A 22,732-nucleotide genomic window follows, 5' to 3' on the forward strand; every position below is an offset into this window, starting at 1 on the left:
ATGATAGTTTGAAACTCATTAGAATGATAAGATATTTCGTTACAAATATCTTTTGGACTTGAATCTACACTAGGTCTGATAAGCTACGTTTCCTCATTGGCGTGGCCGACAGACCTACCGGCCATGTCCTACCATTCGGCTCCTTAGTATACTATTTCTTTGAGTGGACATTCCGGCTTTGTCCCCATCTTGTCATACAACACTTCCATGAGCTAATCTCTTTTGTTAACTAACCTTTGAATATAATTTATGTGTTCAAATGTCTGAAGCTTGGATTGACCTCCATATTGAGTATGCACCTGAAAATTTTATGCTTCTTTTGCTAACTGTGGGTTAATTCATGACAAAGATGGTTATAAAGCTAATAATTCAAACTGTGGATCTGATAAGTTAGAAATAGGCCAAATTTGAAACGAACACTTTCAATCTGCATAGGTCTTTCTATTTCCTTTTTAGCTTTGTTTAGATTTTTCCTTTGTTTTGCTCAGCCTCTCTCCATTCTCTTCTCTCTCCCCTTCCACTCCCTCTCTCTCACGCCTCCCTCCCTCCTTCCCTCTCTCTATCTCTCCATCCCTCACATTTCTCCCCTTCCCCATACCTCTCACATGTCCCTCCTCCTCTACGCCCCTGCCCCATTCCTCTATTTCTCTCATGTCCCTCCCCTTCTCAAGTATTTGGGATTTATTTGACTTTATTTATATGGGCTTTTAACTAGCAGAATGGGTTAGAGATTGGACAAGTTAGCAATGTTGTCGGTTAGACTGCAAGCATCCTCAATATGTCAATGGATGGTAGTGAGACTTCTCTTGTCCTTGGCTGTTTGGTGAGAAAAGGATAGGGAATTACTCTCTAGGAACCGGAAAATTATAAATAATTGTGATAAGAATGTATCACTTGCAGTTTTACAATCTAATTTTTAGAAGAATGGAGATCATACTCATTTATTTGGATCAATTTGTTTTGTATTCACATATTTTTGACAATCATTAAGTGGATCAATATTTAACACTTCTATCAATTTCTACTAATCTAATTTATATATATATATTTTTTTTTTTTGGGGATAATCTACCGAATGGATTATAGCTTTAGTTATAGCTTTATAGCCTTCATTAAGTTGCTCTGTTTCTTCCACTCTTTTTCATTTTATTAAATATTTATCACTTTTGCATATTACTTTAATGGAATCAAATGAAACTAGCAAGATCTTAAGTGAATTGGCTACAACAAGGAATCAAACCTGTGGCATTTGAGCTTGGAGGGAAGTCGACGTTGACCAGGCTGTTAAGCTTGCACATTTTGCTCTATTCTTTAATCAGGTTTGTTCGATCGAGAGTTTTTGCAGAAAAAATTTAGATTCTTATGATGATGGGATCGTAAATTGAGCTTGTGCTATCTTCAGGGTCAATATTTTTGTGCTTGGTTTCTTAAATTTGTACATGAATGTGTACGTATATGATTAGTTCGTAGATAAAGCAAAGTCACATGCTATGAAATTGATTGTTGGTTATACCTTTAAAATAGGTGTTGAGCAAGGTCCTCAAGAACTACTCTCTCTACTCACACACACCACTCTCTCTCTCTCTCTCTCTCTCTCTCTCTCTCTCTCTCACACACACACACACACACTCCAACTCAATTCACAACAAAGCCCTGTTCTGGCTATTACTGATCTGCATTCTGCATGTTTTTCTTATAGGTTAGTGTATATAATTGTTAAGCTCATATATCTTTTATTATTGCTGCTTTGATCAACATTTTCAGCTGGATTCAGAGCACTTTGAGAAGATCTGCATAAAATATGGCATTGAAAGTGGGGCAAACCCTTGAAGATGAAGGTCAAAGACTGGGGACCAAAGGCTACTTTATAACCTTTTAGAAGTGCTCTCTCTATTGACGATTCTTTTTCTATATATTTCTAAGTTGTAAATTGGGGAGACCACTTGGAACTATGGGTTGGTAAGACTACTTATACGCAAGGAAACACATTTTGTTTCAAAAAGCAAGTTCTCCAGTTCAAGAACAATGTGGGGTGGAGAAATTTCAAGCTCACATATGTTACGAAATCCAAATAATTATTTTCAATGTTTCAGCAGACAAACACTTCGCTCTATACACTTATTGATGTATTCCATTGAATTAGGCATGGAGCTTTCTAAATGTCTGGCATTTGTTTCATTTAATTTGTTGTACTCCATTGAATTGGGCATGGAGCTTTCTAAATTCCTGGCATTTGTTTCATTTAATTTGTTCTAAACATGTAGTGTTAGAATTGCATTCAAATAATTCAATATAAATGAACCTAGAAAAGGGTGTTGAGGGTTGGAACATACTCATGGCAAGAACTCTGGGAATTCTGACATTTTCCCTAGATTTTGAGTAACTAATTTCCCATATATTTCAATAAACATTCACTTATCTGTGAACTTTTTTATTGGTTTGAGGATCACTTGGTGATCAATTCTTAATTGATTTTTTCAATGCTTACTACAGAATACATTGGAGATGCTTACTACAGAATACATTGGAGGTGAGGGGGATTATTGACAAGTGAGAGTAAGACATGCCATTTGACGTCTCTTTACATGACTTCTCAACAGGATACCCTAATACTTTACATTGTTTCTTTTTTTAACTTGTCTTATTTTTTCACATGCAATTGCACACATATGCGTGCATTTGCACATGTGAGTTGACTAGTCTACATACATAAGACTAAACAAAAAGACAATATTGAGCTAAACCCATGAGCAAAAATTGAATATATTTGCAAAATCAAGGGTTACATCTTGATGTTCCATCAATCCAGTAGTCCTTTTAATGTAAGGGAGAAGCTAGCAAGGACTGCCAATGACACCCACCATATACATCAATATCTCTGAAAGGGGGTGAACAAACAAAAAAATTCCAATTTGCCAAAGAATTATAGCAGATGATTTGACGAGTTTCCCTTGCACTATTGCTGCTTTCTCTACAAAATGAATGCCGAATCTAGAACAAAAAGCGATCTCCTTACCCTTAGGATTGCACCAATAGCATTGCCACCTTCATGTTAGATGGCAGCAGAAATCAACGGATTTGAGTTCTTCCAAGATATGACGCTCCAATGTAACTGTCAGTATTCTGCAATTCACAGTTCCATGAGCATAGATGCATCAAGGTCATATGGATGCAGTTGATGTATCCTAATGGTGAAAAGGAACTAGAAAGAGATGACGTATCCCACACACTAAAAGTACTTGCCTGGGATTTTGGACAAGGGAAAACATTCCAGAATGTAAGAGTTTCATTTCCTGCCTCGGTGACAATTGTCCAAGGACAAGGACATTTATTAAATTTATGAAAAGAAAAAAAGCAAAGGAATGGTAATGCAGAGTCAGATGATCAAGGAAAAAATGAATTCAAAGAGTGGAATTTTAAGTACCTGAACATCAGGTGATATCGCAAAATATAGAACTCTATATGTATGCCCAGTAAGTGTTGCCAACTACAGTAACAACAAAATAAATAGGCAGTTCTACAACTTCATTTGAATATTTGAGTATTTTTACCTCAAGCACCTTCGACATTGTAGGATATCTCCACACAATTATTTGTTTTTGAGAGTAGCCATGGGTGCAAACTAATTTGTTGACATTCTTAGACCACACCAGGTTGCATACCTGTATCATGGTTTCAGTGGGGATTAGTATAGCATTATGTTAGTAATAAGATGGGAGAGAAATCAAAGAATATATGTTCTGTCTGTGTGCAAACCATTGATGATTGTTACGATAAGGGCAAAAATATAACCTGACTGACAGTGTCCATCCAACTCAAGTGCGAGTTAGTATTTGTAATCCAGAAACCTATCCATTGGTCTGCTGTGCCTCCACCAGATGCTAAAAGTCCATGCATATGTGGGTACCATGCAATTGCGTTTACAACTGCAGTGTGCTCACAGTACTTTAATACAGGTTCGACCGAATGTTGGTTCCAAAGAAAAACCTGGAAACCAAAGAAATTTTAGGATTAAAGTATCCATTGTCCCTGGAATAGAAGACATTAATCAATGCCTACCAAGCATCTAGGGATTTTTTTTCGCTGTGGTTCTCTTTTTTTTTTTTTTGGGTGGGGGAAGGGGGAGAGGGAGACAAAACAAAAATCACTCACTCTATTATCATTTCCGCCACAGTTTAGCTCACAGTTATCATATGACCACTTCAGTCCACAAACCTGGATCAAAGCCATTTTATTTGCTGGTTAACAAAATCAGCAATAACATTCAATATATAGATGAAATATAATCCAAAATAAGGGATCATTACAGATGAAATGATGCATGACATCAAATTTAAATAAAGTAGGCCAAAATTACAGCCATTTTAGAAACGATATCAATGTTCATTCAGGAATCAGGATTCAAAATAAGCTTTCCTTTGTGGAGTTTAAACATTACAAATGAAAAAATAAGTTACAAATAAGCTGCTCCAAGATACTTCGTATTCTAACCTATGACTTGAGACAAATGAGCTTAACAATATCTTCCTGAGCATGTACATCACATTGAAGTATAATCTTGTCCCAGCTGCCTGAAGACAACAGGGATGAACTCCATGCAAGAGCCCCAACTTGAATTCGATGGCCCTCCACAGTCCTCATCCTCCTACAGTGAGATGTAGCCCAAATCTGCACAAAGGAAATTTAAAAGCAATTAATTGATGTTCAGGTAATTTATCATTTGGTAATTTGCTATACATGCACTAAAAAGGAAAAGTAACATTGGCTACTTCAATTATTAAGCATGAGCAAATGAGATAATCTTTAATAATCATGAGCAAGAATGGGAACAGGTTGAGAACCAAGAGGTATCTCTTAATCATTTCAAAATGTAAAGCAATCAAATAGGCTTGGATATCAATTGGGAACAGAATTCAAGGATAGAGAGATCAGAAGATGTTTAAACTTTAAAAGTAGAATGTTCTTTCAATGCACAATAATGCTAAAAGATATAAAAGTCCATATGGACAGAATTGGTATGTTTTCAAGCCCCCTAAAGATATTAAGGAAGGCAATCATATCTCTTTCAGTACTCTCTATATGAGAATATCAACTGATTGTTCAGGGATGGTTTTGGCAAATAGGACGTAATTGACAGAGTGCAACATCTTCAATTGCCAGGATTTTCATAAACAGAATTTAATTAAAGAAATAAATACAGATTGTTCATTCTCATGATTAACTTCATAAAGATCCCAACAGGTTCCATTGACTCCAGCAAAGGACTGGGAGAGAAGATTGGAACTTTAAAGCTATTTAGATCCTATAAACCACAAAAACACTTTTCTCATAATAACAGTAATCTGTTGAGATCCCATAAGAGCTAGCTTACTGAAAGAAATATTGCTCAAGAAAGACATCTTTCAGATGAAATTTGTGTATTGGGGGGAGAGGGGCACAAGAAAATAGGCTAGCAGTTAGATGTTATATGAAACCAGATTTTGAACATTTGAACACAAACTTGCAGCAACAAGTCAGCAACTGGCAGAATTCCAGAGGAAGAAGAAGAAGAAACAGAAAAAGAAGTTCCTGCAGTTTGGGCTGGTTTGGACTAATCAATCCTCTTGAAATATGAGATCAAATTCCAGTAGCAACTGTAGACTAAAATCAAAATGCAAACTCAAGCAGGAACTGGAGGTAGAACACAGGAGGAAAGAAATTGAAGAAAACTCAACCTCTATCAGGTCTGGGTCTCTCACCCACTGTATCACATAGCTCTCTTGCAGCAAAGCAATCTCAAAACATTATTAATCAAGCCATCTCTGGCTTGGTAGGCTTACATTGCTTAAATAAAATGAAAATCAAAAGTCCTAATCCAATTAGAAAAACTAGAAATTAACTCCTAGTGTCAGTAGGAGTTATTATATTGCTTGCTAAAATTAAAAGAACCTAATAACAATAATCCTAAGTCTATTAGGGATGAAAATAAAGCTAATAAACTCTTATTAAATCTAATCCCGTACGCCTACCTTGTACCCACATTTTAGGCCCATTAAAGTGGCCCATTACAAAGAAAACACATGCAATCAAAAGCCCAATACATACATAACCCAACCCAAGGCTTATTTCCAATAAAATAAACCCTTCAGGTGACTTAATCTGCATCAGTTAGCTACGCAGGAGTTGCTACTTTCCTTGTTTGAGTTTATTTTAATTTCCTAGTTAGGTACATTTCCTTATTCGAGTTGGAAGGCTTTCCTATTTATACAATGTAATCCACTACAATGAGATTAGATTGTGGAATGGAATATTGAATTGAATTTGAAGTTTTACCTTGGTCTGCTGCAAGAGCTTCTTGGCCAACCGCGCTTCTCCTCTGTTCTTCTCTTCCCGTGAATCTGTATACTTCCATCCATCAGGTGCAAATCATTATTATCCCTCCTTATTTCTTTCCTCCCTCCCTCCTGTTTTCTTTTTCTTCTTCTTCTCTTCTTTTCTTCCTCCCCCGTTCTTCTTGGCAGGTGCTTGCAGCCCACTTGCTTTGGTTGATCTCCCTCATCTTTAATCCATTCAACCCCAAATTTGATGTGCTAATATCTACCATAAGAGTGAGCAAAACCCTAGAGCATTGACCCCTAACATGGGAATCACAACTTGCAATTATGCTGTTTTGAGACTACTGCCAGATTCTGTTTCAGATTTCCCCCACCAGTTTTCTAGCTTGCTGTCTGAGTGGCTACCAACTGGAATCAACAGAATCAAGGTTGGCAATTCCGCGCCTGAAATTTCAGGTTCATCCGAGAATCATCGAAGGAGCTCCTACAGTCTGGCTGGTTTACCACTGGCTGCTTGTGGCAAAAGGTCAAAGACAACCTCCTTTCGAGGATTTATTTTACTCCAATTTATGTATTTCCAAAAATACCCTCCCTCTTATGAATTGTTCTATTGGGTTTTTTACAATTACCACCCCAAAAATTTTCATATCTACTATTACCCCCACCGTTACAGACCCGTAACCGAGGGGGTTAGTAGTGATACTGTGCAATTGTTTTGGAATTTGTAAGACGAAAATGCCCTTCATCAAAGTGAAAAAAATTTTACAATTACCACCCCAAAAACTTTCATATCTACTATTATCCCCTCAAAAACTTTCAAACAACTGCTACCCTCTCCTGTTGCATACTAATGACTAAGTGACCCCCACCGTTATAGACCTGTAACGAAGGGGGTCAGTAGTGATACCGTGTCGTTGTCACGGCATTTGTAGGACGAAAATATCCTTCGTCCAAAGTGAAATTAAACAATCTTCAAAGGGTTATACCTTCACTTCCTCTTCACTTCACCTATTGCAGCAAACCGAAGGAAGAAGAACTTCGTCGGTGGCCGAAACATCGCCTGCTAAAGAAGTTCATCAACGCAATCCAAACAAGCAGTAATGCATTTCTCGCCAGCTAAGGAATTCCAATCCCTGGATGTGGAGAGTAATTCATCAACCGAGACATACTGAGAGATCTGACGATCAAGAGATTTCAGAGTCTGCTCCAAGGCAGCATATATAACTTCGAGGATCGTCGCTGTTGATCTTCTCAAACAACTTCTCTCTCGAGAAGCAGCCGTCAAAGGAGGAGAAGAATTGAAGAATGTCATCAGCCATGGTCTCGGTCCGACCAAGAGTCTTAGCAATGTGGCGAGCATGAGTTTCTCTTCACCATTTTCAGCGATTAACGTCTGAACCTATACGATTCAATCCAAACTCTCTCTCACCTAAGCAATAACCACATCACTGAGATTGAGAATGAAAGAGGGATAAGGTTTTCTGTACAGATTTGGCTTCGAAAATGGTAATCAAGAGAAGAAAAGGTATCTGTGGGGAAGTGTTGGATATGGATAGGGAGACAAGAAGATGAAGAAGATGAGATAATAAAGGGTTCTGGTTCTCCTTCAAGGAACCCAGTTTCTGTGAAAGAGAGTAGCTATAGTAATAAATCATCCTAATTCCTATGGAGGGCAGGTCGTTGAGACGAAGAAAACAAAAAAATAACCCTTTAAAGATTGTTTTATTTCACTTTGGACGAAGGGCATTTTCATCATACAAATTCTGTGACAACGGCACAGTATCACTATTAACCCCCTCCGTTACGGGTCTATAACGGTGGGGGTCACTTAGTCATTAGTATGCAATAGGGGAGGGTAGCAGTTGTTTGAAAGTTTTTTTGGGAGGGGTAATTGTAGATATGAAAGTTTTTGGGGGTGGTAATTGTAAAAAATTTTACTTTGGATGAAGGGTATTTTCGTCCTACAAATTTCGTGACAACAGCATAGTATCACTACTAACCCCCTCTGTTACTGGTCTGTAACGGTGGGGGTCACTTAGTTATTAGTATGCAACAGGGGAGGGTAGCAGTTGTTTGAAAGTTTTTGGGAGGGTAATAGTAGATATGAAAGTTTTTGGGGTGGCAGGTGCTTGCAGCCCACTTGCTTTGGTTGATCTCCCTCATCTTTAATCCTTTCAACCCCAAATTTGATGTGCTAATATCTACCATAAGAGTTAGCAAAACCCTAGAGCATTGACCCCTAACATGGGAATCACAACTTGCAATTATGCTGTTTTGAGACTTCTGCCAGATTTTGTTTCAGATTTCCCCCACTAGTTTTCTAGCTTGTTGTCTGAGTGGCTACCAACTGGAATCAACAGAATCAAGGTTGGCAATTCCACGCCTGAAATTTCAGGTTCATCCGAGAATCATCGAAGGAGCTCCTGCAGTCTAGCTGGTTTACCACTAGCTGCTTGTGGATCGTTATCGCGTCAAGTACTTGACGCGGTCAAGTGTGCATCGTGCGGTTGGGCACCGCCCATGTGTGCACGGTGGGGCCCACTGTGCACACATGGGAGGTGCCCAACCGCATGATGCACACTTGATCGCATCAAGTACTTGACGCGATAATTTTCCGACTGCTTGTGGCAAAAGGTAAAAGACAACCTCCTTTCGAGGATTTATTTTACCCCAATTTTTGTATTTCCAAAAATACCCTCCCTCTTATGAATTGTTCTATTTTATCCCTTCTTACTTTATCTTCCAGCATTACCACCACCTTGTTAGGTTAATTCCTATTTGGCCCCAAGAAATGTTGTCTTACTTCTAAGGCCCTGATATTGTCTCTTCAATTACGAGATTGCGACTACCATTGTTAATTGTGCTATTTATCATCTAGGTGGGCCCATAGCGACCCGGAAATGGGGGTTTCAAACCCATGGAGTCATGGATGCATCAAAAGGCTATTACCCCTCCCCTTGCCCCCCACAAAAAAAATGAGAAGAATAAAGTTTCGCTTTTTTCTTGGTTCTATGATGATTAGATCCGAGTTCTAGTTCATGCACTAGTTGCAAAACTGGATCTTCATTTGATTATTGAAGTCCTGCTTTAACTATGATTCTTCAATTTCACGTTTTCAAAATCTTTTTTCTACTTCTGATTTCTAGTTCTGCCATTTAGTCTTATTTCTGAAGTTAGTTATGTTTTCAAAGATTTTTCCATTGAATTATAAGAGTCTTGATTTAAGTTTTTTTTCTCAACCCTTCAGTTTTCGAATTCTGGATTCTTATTTTGATTTATGTTTATTCAATTACCGGTCATTTTTTACTGCTATTCTAGGGACTATTCTGAATGTTCTAATACTGTCATCAAAACCTGGAATTTTGGATTTCTAACTAGAATCCTGATCACTTCAGGCTTCTATCATATTTCAGAATCTGTCCACCAGATTCATACCAAACTAGGATTACCTATCCAATCAAGATCAGCCTTCAACCAGAACATTGGTCCAATCAGACATATTGACCTTTTGATATTTGACTTCTCTCAATACTGGTTTGGTTCCTATCTTCCTGCAATTCTGGAAAAAAAGCCTTGGTATTCTAAACCCTGATCCTTACTTGTTTTAGAATCCCATTACCAACTCTCATGGACTTTATGATTTGCACACCATGTCCTGCACCCCCACATCCGTTTCCTACCCACACCAAGTCTGTGTCCTTACATATCTTAGGACCAACCCTAGGATTGAACACTATCTGCTATTAAACTAAAGTTAGGGTTCTACTCCCCCATGGATGAAAAAACACAACAGAGCAGCGTAACCATATACTATACAGAAAGAACATAGTTACCTCCTCTAGGGTTAAAAGAACCAACAAATCCAGAAGGCATTCCATTCTAACGTAAAAACAAAAAGTTAAGAAGAAGGCTAAAGATTTATGCCAAAAAACCAGAAAAAGAAACCCCATACGCATGCAGATAAAAAGAATCACGAAGAAACATAACCGTAAGTAAGAGAGGGAAGGGAAGCTAATAGGGTATATGTGGCGGAAATTCGTCCCGCACTGATCGGCATGTACGAAGCCAAAGTGTGTAACAAAGACTCACGTTTTTTCCAATTCGTTGTGCGAGGCAGGTGCCGACCATGACTTGCGCTTCTCTCAATTCTTCTTCTCCATTTTCTTCTTCTTCATTAAATGCTTTCAGAATAATATACCACCGACCCATGCAAATCAAATGGTAAGATGGGTTGTGAGGTCTTCATGCATTCATTATGGTTACTATGCATGATATCATTGATTTATTTTCACTATTCATGACATCATTTATCACATTCTCCCACTTGAAGACTAGTTTTGAAAATAGTCTTCACAACTCTGAATTGCCCAAATGTCACCTCTGATCAGGTAACCACAAGTCCAAGAGAAGTTCTGCACCATATGAACTTCTCTCTCGCAATAGGCTTCGTTAGAATATCTGCAACATTGTCGTTGGTGTGAATCTTCTGCAGAGAGATTACTCCATGAACAAAATAATATTTTACATCAATGTGTTTAGTCCGATAATGAAACATTGGATTTACGGCCAAATGTAACGTATTCTGACTGTCACAATGAACAATTATCACCTTCTGCTTGATTCTCATCTCATCAAGCAACCTCTTCAACCAGAGATACCTTCTTTACATGCATCTGTAGCTGCGATGTACTCTGCCTCTGTAGTAGATAATGCCACCACAGACTGTAACCTGGACATCCAACTAATAGCACCACTGGCTAAAGAGAAACAAAACCCAATGGTAGATCTTCATCTATCACGGTCTCCTGCAAAATCTGCATCCACAAAACCAACCAACTGTAAATCTTGGCCACTATAACAAATAGCCATGTCAGAAGTACCCTTCAAATAACGAAGGATCCACTTCACAGCAGTCCAATGATCTCGACCCGGATTTGCCATGTATTTACTAAGTGCTCCCACTACTTGTGCAATGTCTGGTCTGGTGCACACCATGGCAAACATAAGACTTCCCACTTCTGATGCATATGGTACTCGAGACATCTCTGTCTTCTCTGCTTCTGTGCAAGGACTCTGTTCTGAAGACAGTTTGCAGCCAATAGGAAGTGGGATGTTAACTGGTTTAGCGTTCTGCAAATTGAAGTGACGCAGAACCTTTTCAACATAACTCTTCTGAGTTATCCAGATCTTCCTATTTTCACGGTCTCTATCCCAAGAATATGATTTATAGCACCCAGGTCTTTCATATCAAATTCCCTTGCTAAACGAGCTTTTAGGTCTGCAATACCATCTTTGTTGGTACCTGCAACCAGCATGTCATCAACATACAACAATAAGATAATGAAACCACCATTACCGTGATTGCGAACATAGGCACAATGGTCTGCTTCACATATCTTGAACCCTAAGCTCACAATGAAAGAATCAAATTGCTTGTACCAGCATCTTGGCGCCTGCTTTAAGCCATACAGCGATTTATTTAGCCGACAAACCAAATCCTTCTTATTTTCTTCAACAAATCCTTCGGGTTGAGTCATATAAATCTCTTCATCGAGATTCTCATGCAAAAAGGAAGTTTTAACATCTAACTGCTCAAGCTCTAAATCAAGCACAGCTGCCATACTTAACACAATATGAATAGTCGTCAGACGAACAACTGGAGAAAAGATTTCGTTGAAATCAATACCTGACTTCTGTGCATAACCTTTCACCACTAAACGGGATTTGTATCTTTCAACTTTCCCATTAGTATCTCTTTTCAGCTTGTAAACCCATCTGCAACCAATAACTTTATGTCCCTTAGGTAACTTAACAAGATCCCAAGTTTTGTTCTTGTACAGGGCCTCCATCTCCTCTTCCTTAGATGCTCTCCATTGGGGAGCGTCACTGGATTGACAGGCCTCCAGATATGTACAAGGCTCTTGCTCTTCAGTGATACAAGCATAAGCCGTGACATAATCTTTATGCCAATTAGGACGTTTCAAAGCTCTCTTAGACCGCCTTTGATCACCCTGAGTTTCAGCACCTAGTTCTTCTATATACTCTTCATCAGCTTCATCTCCACCAACTTCATCAGTTTCGGTCAACTGTTCTTCAACAGGTTGATTTTGAATTTCTTCAAGAGATTCAAGTTCAAATACCTATGGGAGGTCAGAACTTGGCTATTCTTTATCTTTCTGCAATGAATCTTCATTGAAAACAACATCTCGGCTAAAGACCAGTTTGTGGGCAGTAGGATCCCACAACCTGTACCCCTTTACTCCTTCTGCATAGTCAAGAAAAATACACTTTCTGGATCTCGTGTCAAGCTTAGTCCTTAACTCTTTTGGAATCCACATATAAGCATCACAACCAAAGGTACAGAGAACCGAATAATCAATAGGTTTTCCAGACCATACCTCTTCAGGAATCTTGCCATTGAGAGCAGTTGTTGGGGAACGATTCACAATGTAACAAGCAGTACATATAGCTTCAGTCCAAAAACTCTGCTCCAATCCTGCACAACTCAACATACTTCTAGCACGATCCATAAGTGTACGGTTTATACGCTCAGCCACTCCATTTTGTTATGGAGTTCTCGAAACTGTGTAGTGTCTCTGAATGCCGTGCTCAGTGCAAAACTCTCTGAATTCTTACAAGGTATATTCTCCACCATTATCGGTTCTCAAACACTTAATCTTTGATTCTTTTTTATTTTTCATCAATGTTTTAAATTTCTTAAACGAAACAAAAGCATCACTCTTCCTTCTAATAATATAAATCCAAACTTTTCTGGAATAATCATCAATAAAAGAAATAAAATACTTTGAGCCACCCAAAGACTCAACATCTGCTTCCCAAGTGTCAGAATGAATCAAATCAAGAATATTCTTACTTCTAGCAGTGGAACAGGAAAAGGAAGCTCTGTGGAGCTTTCCAAACATGCAATCCTCACAAAAATCTAAATTATAGATTTTAAACCAGGTAGAAGGCCACGATCAAGAAGTACCTGTAGTCCTTGCTTGCTCATGTGTCCCAAGCGCCTGTGCCAGATTGTTGTAGATTCTATCACAACATTGGCGACAATAGCTTCACCAACCACGGTATCTCCGATCAGCCTATATAAGCCGCCTATCAATTCTCCTTTCATCACGATGAGTGCTCCTTTGATAATCTTCAATCGACCCTTTTCCAGAGTAATTTTATACCCATCATCATCGAACTTTCCTAAGGACAGTAGACTCTTCCGCAGGTCTGGTCTGTGCCGCACACCAGAAATGATACTAGTTGTGCCATCAAACATCGTGACTCGAACATCTCCAATCCCTACAATTTTACATGAGTTATCATTACCCATGTATACTGTACCACCACCACATGACTGATATGTATGGAACCAGTCTCTATGCGGCGTCATATGGAAAGAAATGCCTGAGTCTAGATTCCATTGATGGTTCACGCTCTCAACTGGAACCGCGGACATCACCACGCCATCATCAGATGAATCCTCCATCTCAACAATATTACCTTGAGAACTTGTCGAAGTAGATGCAATATGAGAATCAGATTTAGTGTGCTGCTGATTCTCCTTGGATTTATAATCTTTACACAAATAACCCTTCTGTCCACATTTCCAACAAGGACCACTTTTACGCCATTTCGATTTGGATCTTGACGATCGACTCCCACTAGAACTTCTGTCTGTGGATCTCCCTCTGGCCATCATTGCATTGCCAGAAGAGCTCTCAAGAGTTTTTCTGCGAGACTCTTCCATAAGCAACATAGCCATGACCGACTCCGTATCAAGATCAGCTCTAATACTGAGATTTATGATTAAAGAATCCCACGAATCCGGCATAGAACATAGAAGAAGTGTTACCTTTTCATTGTCATCAATTTTAACTCCGATGGCGGTCAATCTGCTCAACAGGGTATTGAACCCATTTAAATGTTCTTGAAAAGATGCTCCTTCCTTCATCTTTAGGCTGTACAACTGTCGACGAATGAAAATTTTGTTGGACATTGATTTTCCTTCGTAAAGATTCTTTAACTTGTCCCACAAACCTTTAGCAGTGGTTTGATCAGAGACATTAAAAAGTACAAAATCATCTAAGGCAAGAAGTAAGTCTGCCATCGCCGTCTAATCTTTTGCTGCGAAATCAGCATCCTACACTTCTATCGGGTTTTTGTCTTTTCTGTTAAGAGCAACTGCACATCCATCTTTCACCAACACAGCTTGGATTTTTAGCTTCCACAACGGATAATTTGATCCATTAAATTTTGACACCTCAAACTTTGACGAAGCCACACCACAAAGCCGAACACGTACGCCTATGTCGATCAAGTGCTAACAAGGTTTCTCAACCTTGGGCTCTGATACCAATTGTGGCAGAAATTTGTCCCTCACTTATCGGCACGTACGAAGCCGAAGTGTATAACAAAGACTCACGTTTTTTCCAATTCGTTGTGCGAGGCAGGTGCCGACCATGACTTGCACTTCTCTCAATTCTTCTTCTCCATTTTCTCCTTCTTCATTAAATGCTTTTAAAACAATATACCATCGACCCATGCATATCAAATGGTAAGATGGGTTGTGAGGTCTTCATGCATTCATTATGGTTACTATGCATGACATCATTGATTTATTTTCACTATTCATGACTTCATTTATCACAGTATACCCATTGACGAATATATGATAACATCTAATCTAAATATACTAGTGTACATTATTAGACATTAATATTTACAAGAAACAGTGATGATTCTTGATGAAAACTACAAAATTAAATGAAAGAACACTAAGAATCATGATATACCTCAATGTCCTAGACAATGTTGAATGTGCGTTCGTATGTCCGTGAAGGTTTAGACACAATTTGCAAACGGGCATCTGTACCTACTATCATCATGCTCCTCCATATGAACAGTGAGAGAATTATCATCGACAATGCCAGTTCAGCAAATTGGGCAAAAGATTGCTCGTGTATGTGCGTCATGCATTTGAGAAGTCACCGCGTCTGTACTATCAGTACCCTTGCCGTAATGGCATACAGATGCTTCCCGAGCTTTTTTTTTCTTATATCGATTATTTTTACCTTTCCCCATAGCATCTTGTCCATAGAAATTAAAGAACACAGAGGGCTGAGAGTGTCAGACAGGGTCAGTGATAATGTTAGACAAAAAAAAGAGAGACAGAGAGGGGGAACCGGGGAAGAAGAGGAGAAGGGCGGTTGAAAGTTGAAACCCAAGAGAGGGCGAAGAAGAGGAAAAAGGAGCGATGAAGGATTTTGAAAATTTTGAAATCCGAGAGAGCATGTGTTGGGGATGACCCAAAATGCCCTGACCAGATCCTGGCTCAGGCGGGTGGAGCGATTCACTCTGACTGGTGTGCAATAAGGAATTAAAGTTGCACCTTCCTTCACAAGGCATCTTTTGGGGGATTGACAAGCACTTGATTCTACAATTGGTATCAGAGCAAGTGATTGCGAGTTCAACTCTCCCCGGTGCCATGGATGCTCTGTTATTGGGTGCGCATTAGTGCCATGGGTGCTCTGTTATTGGGCGTGCATTTGGGGGAGATTGTTGGGGGTGATCCAAAATACCCTACCCAGATCTCGGCTCGAGCGAGTGGAACGATTTGCGATGGCTGGTGTGCAATAAAGAATTAAAGTTGCACCTTCCCTCATAAGGTGTATTTTGGGGGATTGGCAAGCGCTTGATTCTACAGCATGCAGAAAGGGGGAAGAAGAGGAGAAGAGAGGGAGTGAAATGGGAGGGTGGATTTTACGTGTTTGAATCGATTCGATCGAGTGAGTTTGGTTGGTTCAAATACATCTCTACATTTGCAATTATCGACCGTGAGTGTTTAGTGTAAAGTTGTGGTATCCGGAGGCCTCATAACTGTTTTCACCGGTTATGGAAAGAGATAGGGTGTATGAAGTTTGTAAATCGGTTTGATTTCAGGTATTTGGTTCGGACCAAGGAATGCTATTGTGAACCAAATTCAGAATTTGATACTGGTTCGGCCCAAGGAATGCTATTATGAATCGAATTCAAACTTTGACACTCAAACCTAACATGCTTGGTTTGATCCCATTCAATTCTTACATTCTAAAATATCAAAGTTGCCTCAAATCTTTGATGGCGAATCTTTCATTTAATTGTCGCTTTAGCACCTCTATTTCATGAACATTACTATATGTAATGACCAGATCATCCACATAAACAAGAACAACTACAGTTCCTTTGATCTCTCTTTTAAATAACAACGAGGAATCGGAATTGCCCCTTTTGAAACCAAACAACATAAGGGCTGTGCTTAGTTTCCCGTACCAAGCACGAGGAGATTGTTTGAGCCTATAAATGGTTTTATTGAGTTTGCATACCCAACCGGTCTGACTTTCTTGCTAGTGCCCGGGAGAGACATCCATGTAAACTTCTTACTCTAGATCACCATAAAGAAAGGCGTTCTTAACATCCATCTGAAACAAATGCCACTCATGGTTAACAACTATGGACATTACTACACGAATTGTCACACCCCCATCCCTGAACCACGGGAAATGCAACCGGAGCGTACCAATACGCTCTCTAACCACCAGAATCACTGATGCAGTACCCAAGACTAACTCATTCACAATGACAAATAATAGGTAAAAAGAAAGGATTAATATTAATAACATCAGAGTTAGCAGAAGCTAGGTGATAGCATATAAAATATTGTCTATTCAAGTTTACCCCTTCAAGTACAATTTGTTCTAATCAGGGTCTATGTATTATCACTGTATAATAAATACACCTATCAAGAAAGGAATAAAACGAATACACCTTTGAAACAAAAGATAGTTTATCAAAGTGTAACAAAAGATGGCCACCAGCCAAGAATCACTGTTCCCTCATGGAACACATCTCACAGTAGCACTCCGGTCCATGATCCTCATACTCCGGAGTCCACCCCTCTTCATGACCTTCTTCAGGAGTCTTGAACTCTGCGCCATCCTGCTCGAATGTACCTGCATCAACTAAAAATATGTTTCCTCGAGGAGTGAGCTCCAACTGAGCCCAATGAGTGGCTAAGCCACACAAGCATACACAATAATAATAATGAATGGGGTTGACTGCAAACCATACATGATGGACGGATACCCAGGTGTCCCATACCACCAAGGTAGACCGTACATCACATAAAGTTTACAATCATGCTACATGAATGAATGATGATGTATAGTTTTATTGTTATCCACCTAACACACAACTAAGTCACGTATAGTACTATAGCAACACCTTAGGTAGCATCCCCGACATCGGTACCATAAACGGATGGTATACCGGCGATGACAAACCCAGTCGCGCTGAAGCCTCGCTGTATCGGTCTCCACCAAGAGATATACGCAAACCCCCAAGTCAAATCCCGTCCTGGCGTTCGGCCCAAAATACGGTTGGCGCCCGAACTTCCCGGGTGGGTATACCCGAATAACGGTCGAAACCCACGGATTTGACCGACACCTAACCCCCTGTCGGTAAGGGTCATAGTACTGGGTAAACATTTATCCTAGCCACTCCACCTAACGCACAACTAAGTCAGGTATAGTACTATAGCAACACCTTAGGTAGCATCCCCGACATCGGTACCATAAACGGATGGTATACCGGCGATGACAAACCCGAGTCACGCTGGAAGCCTGCCGTACCGGTCTCCTCCAAGAGATATACGCAAACCCCCAAGTCAAATCCCGTCCTGGCGTTCGACCCAAAATACGGTTGGTGCCCTAACTTCCCGGGTGGGTATACCCGAATAACTGTCGGAACCCACGGATTTGACCGACACCTAACCCCCTGTCGGTAAGGGTCATAGTACTGGGTAAACATTTATCCTAGCCATCATTCACCTATTGTATGAGTGAGGTACGCATGTGCATAGGCCAGAGGCCGAGTCCATAGATACCGAAATACGGTCGGCCGGCTATCCTCTCTCCCCTCTAGCCCATGCGTACGTATACAAGTACGAGATGTGAATACCGAAGGCAGTCGGTCGGTCACCATCCCGTTTCCACCTAATGCAATGGACAACTCTAATGCAATTTCAAGTACGGCAATCTCAAGCCCAGCACCCACCGGCACTTGGATCCCGCTTTCGAAGCCCTAGATCTACATGCCATGAGTGAGTCCATATTATGGAATCCCCAGGTCCAGCACCAACCGGCACCCGAGTCCCATAACTAAATCCAATACCATTCGCATCATAGTGCAATAAAATAACTAATATCGCAAGACAAGAATGTAAAGTCCTATCAATATCTAAACATTTATATCGTCCTATATCTTACCAATAATTATATATTATAGCACACATGCATGAATGGCATTCGCAAGATACGACACACAAACATTCCATAAATTAAGACGTTTGCTTAACTCACTCACCTTGATTCTCAGTCAATCGTCAGTACGGAGCTCTTCAAATCGGCGTTCGATGCCAAGTACACTGTCCCACGTACTAATACGCGCCCCGAGCTGGGTCAGTCAACCTAAAGAGAGTGTACAACGTGGGGAGAGATTAGTGCCTTAGGGATAGAAGAGTTGGGCCCCATAAGTTATCAAACAAGGCTAAAATAGGGGACCGGCACATACAGAAAGGCTATATCATGTGCTGTCCATGTGCTGTCCCTCTCGGACTTTCACCGCGGATCTAGGTCGGGGGGCACTTGCCTGTCCATGTGATCCCTCTCGGACCTCCACGGCGAGATCTGTCTGCATGTGCACTGTCCATGTGCTGTCCCTCTCGGACCTCCACCGCGAGATCTTTCTCAGGGACTGGCACTTGCATGTGCCTGTCCATGTGCCTGTCCCTCTCGGCCTTCCCACCGGCAGAAGATCTAGTTTCTCAGGGACAAGGGACAGGCACTTGCATGTGCCTGTCCATGTGCCAGTCTTGCTGTTCATGCCATTCCGAGAATGGTTTTGCAGCCCCAAAGTCTTGGGCTAAAATGGGGTATTCTTAGGGGTTTTTAGGGGTCTCTTTGGCCATGAGAACAACCCCAACCAAGGTGCCATAGCACACACCCAACATGGGTTTGTAAACCCCATGATCGATTAGGTTTTCCTCCATTAAAATACATATGGAAAGGAAACTCATGGGTTTGGGTATTGGGGTTTTGAAAGGGCCTTTAATCAATGTTATTTAACAACCCACAAACCACACCTCTATGGTCTTCCATGAGGGTTGGTGAAACCCATTAATGGAGGTGAATCCCCAACTTAGGGTTCATAAATGGAGAAAGGGTGAAAGGGGGTTCAAGGTAGGATTAGGTGTCTTTATAACTAAGCTTCAAAGATTAGCCATTAATGGCCTTTCCATTAGGGTAGATGAAGCATTCATGGCTCATAATTCCAAACCCTAGGTCTATAAATTAGGAAGTGAGAGAGAGAGAGAGAGAGAGAATGCTCACCAATGTAGGAGAGGAAGCTTGGGTTCCACCTCTCTTCCTTCTTCTTCTTCTTCTTTCGTTCCTTCTTCCTTCTTCTTCTTCTTCTTCTTTTTCTTCTTCTTCTTTCTTTCCTTCTCTCCTTTCCTCTCCACGATTTAGGTTTTCTATTGTGAGGTGAATAGTGGATTGACCCCTATTTACCTCACTTTAGTCATAAGTCATGTTTGGTTGTTTTAGGTCCTTAGGTCCATTTACTTAGGAGCTTGTTTGGTTAGGTATAAGCCCAAGGTCTAGTTTAAGTCATTGGGCCATTGGATCCACTTGGGTCCAGGGCCCATGGCCCATGTCCTAAGTTCTAGTTACAAATAGAAAGAGGCTAAGCTCCTAAGCCCAAGCCTATTCTAGTTCTTATGCTTATTAATGGTCATGCATAGGCATGAATTAGTCGGATAGTGACTTACTCCCAGTCATCGCTAAGTGGATAAGGGCGATTCGGGTGCGGGCCCCGCGGATCCCCATCATAAGGGAATTCTGAGAATATGCTTTCGTGGACGATTTTCCCCCTATCTCTGCCGGTGGATCTTTCCTCGAGGACTTCCCCTGTTTCACGGTCGACAATCTTGTGTGATGGCTTGAGTATCATGACCCACAGTTAATGAGCGTACTCCACTCCCGATTCTACACAAAAGGTTCAAACCAGACCGGTGGTCAGATCGGGTTTTAAACTGGGTTTTGGGCACGGATTTAACACGAATAGTGTTCATTTTCACAACTGGAGCAAAAGTCTCCTTGTAATCCATCTCATAGGTTTGGGTGTATCCTTTCACGTTCCATCATTCTTATATTTGATCTTATAGATCCAACGACACCCTACAGGTCGTTTCCCTTCTGCCAAGGGAACAATATCCCAGGTGTTATTTTTCTTAAGGGCATCAAGCTCTTCTTTCATAGAAACCGCCCATGTGGGGTCACCTCTAGCCTCGAGGAAGGTGCTAGGTTCTTTGTGAGCATTAATAGCAAAAAGAAAACTAATAAATTCATACTCAAGCTGATCATAGCACAATTGGGCTTGAATATGAAACTTGATTCTGTAGGTAGCAAAGTCTTTAAGCCTTGTAGAAAGTTGAGTGACCCGTGTAGACCTTCGCAAAGGTATAGGATCAAGGGTAGAATTATCAGTTTGATCACCATTAGTAGGATCAGGATCATCATTGGGCGGGTTGGTTATGACCACGTCTTGGACCATGTCTTGAATGGGGTCGGTAATGACCAATTCTTGAATAGGGTCAATATGACCTTCATCAATTACCAGAGGAGCAGGGGAACATTCAATGTCAAAAGCACTATAAACAAAATCATTTTCCATCATCTTCTCATTCGTAGTCTCCCCCTGAATTTGGTCCCTGGTAGGAAAGAACAATCAATTCTCATTAAAAATGATATCACGAGAGATAAAAAATTTCTTGGAGGAGGGGTCATAACACTTATAACCCTTCTTAACAGTGGAATATCCCAGAAAAATGCACTTGTGAGCATGAGGGTCAAGTTTGCCTCCTGGTGTATGCACAAAACACACACTCCCAAAATAATGAAGATGAGATATCAACAAGTCGACCCAACAACACTTCGATAGGGGACTTATTTTTTAAAACTTTGCTAGGCAGATGAATAATCAAATAACAACTGTTTAAGACAACATCATACCAATATTCCGTGGGGAGGTTCCCATGGAACAGAAGAGATCGAGTCACCTCTAGAAGGTGTCGATTCTTGAGTTCAGCAACCCTGTTCTGCTGGAGGGGGTCTAACACAAGTATTTTGATGGATAATGCCCTGCTCTTTAAGAAAGGTTCCAAAAGGACGATTTATATATTCCATCCTGTTATCAGTACTCAAAACCTTAATTTGAGTATTGTACTGTGTCTTAACCATCTGACAAAACTCATGAAAAAATAGTGAAAACTTCATCTTTAGAAAACAGTAAATATAGCCAAGTGACACGTGACATATATATCATCAATAAACGTCACAAAATAACAAAATCCATCACGAGAATTAACAGGGGCTGTACCCCACACATCCGAATGAATAATCTCAAATAAAACTGTAGGAGTGTGAGTACTAGAAGTAAAGGGAAGCCTATGCTGCTTCGAGTAGCGACAAGTATCACAATGACTGGAATCAATAATAAAATGGGAAAATCACACTGCGACCCTCTGAGGTTTATCTTAAATACAGAGCGACCCCCTGTGTTTTTATATTATACAGCCACACCCCCTAAGTGGACGGTGTTAAATAATACAATGTAAAATGCCAACTTTGTCATCTTCTAATATCCTTTTAAATAATACTCAAAGGGAAATGTCAACTTTGCCCTCTTCTCCCTCTCTTCTCTCTCGTATTTTTTTTTTCCCTTGTCATCATTAACCCTAAAAATCCTGCATTTAGAGACTTTTTTTTTTTTTTTTTGACATAGTGTAATTGCTGAATAGGGCATTACTGTAGCCATTTAAGCCATCCCTGAAAATCCTAGTTTTAGCTTCGACCAAAGGATGCAAAAAATCAAAACAAAAAAAACTAGCCACCAAGCTTGATCTATAAGGAGGATAATAATGAAAATTTGAAGAAAAATAACAAGAAAACTCAGAATGACGACGAACAATTTTAGAAAGTTGAATGAAAAGTTGTACTCCTGTGAATCGATCTCTAATAGTTAAGAGATTTCAGAAACAGAATTGCATGGGACTATAGAGTTGATCTAACTCTCAAGACCTCCGGAAAACCGAGTGGTATTTAGATTAGGAGCTCTGAAATCGTAGTTTGTGGCAGTACTTTGTAGGTCCAGCAATGGAGGGCTGTGTGTGATCACAATAGAATCGATTCCAGGAACCAAAGTTATAGGGCTTCTGATCGCTTCGGGGAGCATGCCCTTCATGCAAAACTTTAGAACTATTAGATAGCTCTCAAAGGAGTTTGATCACACCAAGAGGGGCTACTAGTTATGGCCAG

General features: G+C 40.2%; 1 long non-coding RNA gene across 1 annotated transcript; it reads right to left on the bottom strand.

The window, feature by feature from the left end:
- Positions 1 to 3,248: 3,248 nt before the first annotated feature.
- LOC122646711 lies at positions 3,249 to 3,848 on the bottom strand. Its single transcript, XR_006330675.1, has 3 exons — positions 3,793 to 3,848; positions 3,561 to 3,662; positions 3,249 to 3,487 (listed from the first exon to the last, which is right to left on the bottom strand). It is a non-coding gene; the product is annotated as an uncharacterized LOC122646711 (long non-coding RNA).
- Positions 3,849 to 22,732: the final 18,884 nt, after the last annotated feature.

The sequence above is a fragment of the Telopea speciosissima genome, chromosome 11 (genome assembly GCF_018873765.1).
Source record: "Telopea speciosissima isolate NSW1024214 ecotype Mountain lineage chromosome 11, Tspe_v1, whole genome shotgun sequence".
Taxonomy (NCBI): domain Eukaryota; kingdom Viridiplantae; phylum Streptophyta; class Magnoliopsida; order Proteales; family Proteaceae; genus Telopea; species Telopea speciosissima.